This window comes from Octopus bimaculoides, chromosome 13 (assembly GCF_001194135.2).
Source record: "Octopus bimaculoides isolate UCB-OBI-ISO-001 chromosome 13, ASM119413v2, whole genome shotgun sequence".
In the NCBI taxonomy this organism is placed as follows: Eukaryota; Metazoa; Mollusca; class Cephalopoda; order Octopoda; family Octopodidae; genus Octopus; species Octopus bimaculoides.
The window spans coordinates 17,968,840-17,970,976 of record NC_068993.1 but is presented as its reverse complement, the minus strand read 5'-3'; positions in this window follow the sequence as shown (position 1 = coordinate 17,970,976).

Here is a 2,137-nt window from a genome sequence, read left to right as displayed (position 1 = left end):
GGGAAAAACAAGAGAGAGGGATAGAGAGAAAGAGAGAGAGAGAGAGAGAGAGGCCTGGTAAAGTGGTGGAAAAGATCCGCGAGAAAGAAAAAAGCGCGAAGAAATAAGAAACAAGTAAAAAATCTAAAGCATATATATATATTATATATAGAGAGAGAGAGGGGGGGGAGGGGGGAGAGAGAGAAAGAGATATTGTGGATCCGTGCTTGCATGGTAACAGTAACAAGCCAGTGATGGAAATGAGTATTAAGAAATAGTGGGGTACGCTAAGGCCCGACATGCTGAGGTTTGATGACAAGATCCTATGTGCCATCCCTTTCCGTGAGCAGGAAAGCAAGGGAAAGCTACATCCCTGCCGTATCCCTTGTTTCCATAACTGTAACAGACAGCTAGGCGTGCATAGAGAGAAAGGAAACTAAATGGAAGTATCGCTCAAACCTTTTTTGTATGTCTACTCAAATATGAAGAATTGTTACAGTTGATGTTCAGCTGGGTCTTCTGTGAATTTGTCATTTGAGAGTTCCAATGGATTAATGATCTGGAAAGAAATGCTAGGGAACTTTTTTATGACACAATGGAAGCATAAGAAGAGGAGAGACTATGAAGCTTGGTGGAAGCTACATGCATGTTACTAATTCAGAGAAGCAGAAGTCGTTGTACTGGTGGTATAAGTAAAGAGAAGAAGCAAGACTTGTGTGAGTCTAATTGTGACATGCTGGTTAAATTAGTACCACATTTGCCGGCTTATAAGACACGCCGCATCCTATTTTACTAGGATATTTTGTGGAAAAAACCAGTTTAGTTTGATTCATCATTCACCCATTGAAAGATATGTGGTCTTGGGGAGGAAGAATGTTCCAATCTAAGCTTGGCTATAAAATATTACAACAGTATATGAAACCATAAATTTATCATAAATAAACTATGTTGTGAGAATACTGTAAGCCAACGTTATCTTATTTTAGATGAACTGTATCGTTGTTTATATTCTGGTCAACAGAATTGTCATGCAAGACGTGAAACTCGTGTTTCTGGCTCTGTAACTGCGATCAGTCACCAGGGTAGTGCACCACCGTTCTGGTTTTGTTGTCATTCACTCATTGCAAAGATATGACGAGCGGGTAAGCATTTATCTATATTACTTTCATCTCTCTAGGAGAATTTTTCATTTAGATAATTAAAAAATTGTTTCTGTACGAAAGACTGGGTGTTTGTGTTCGAGTATATGGTACAAAGTCGAAACCTTTCGACTTCGTCAGGAGCGTGTATTGTCATCTATCCTTTTCATAACTTTTATCTGGGTTGTCTTGCGCAGTCGTTATGGAAGTGGTACCATAGTCAGTGGGCATAGGATCTGTCGGTTGATATTTGCAGACGACATGATGCAATTTGCAGACGACATGGTGCAATTTGGCCTACCTGGAAATGACCTCAGTATGTACTGAATGTACAAGGCAAGGATGTGAATCAGTGTCGCGAAGACTGAGACATTGGCCCCTTCAAGAAAGCATTTCCAGTGAACCCTACATGCTTGCGGAATATCACTGAGACAAGTGAAAGTTTTAACATCTCAGGGCAATATTCACGAATAATGGGAAACAGGAGGCTGAACTGGGTGTTAAAATTGCAGGTACCGACAAACTAATACGCTAGCACCAGCATTCGATCCTCAGAGAAGTTGGTGAACGAGCCAAATTCGTTATCAATTCGGTTTTCGAGCCTATCATCACTTATGGTCATGAGTGTAATAACCGAAAGAGGACGATCGCGAATTTAAGCGGCCGAAATGGGGTTCGTCCGAAGGATCTCCGGAGTAATGATACTCGACAGAGTGCGTAGCTCAGAGATCAGGGACTCACTCCTGGTTGAGCCACTACTTCTCCGCATTGAAGATTACCGCACCGCTACTACAGAAATGTGATTAGAATATTGCAGGAAAGAATCGCAAGATAGATTCTTCGAGCCGAGCCAACCGGCATGAGATCTCAGGGTAAACCAAGAAGGAACTTGCGCAATGTTACACCTCTGAATTTCTTTTTAATTGTGATAATGAATCAAGGGGTTTAGTCGTTACCACCAAAATTTACTTCCCTTGCATTTTCTCTCTTTTTTCAATATTCAATTAAAAGTGAGAATA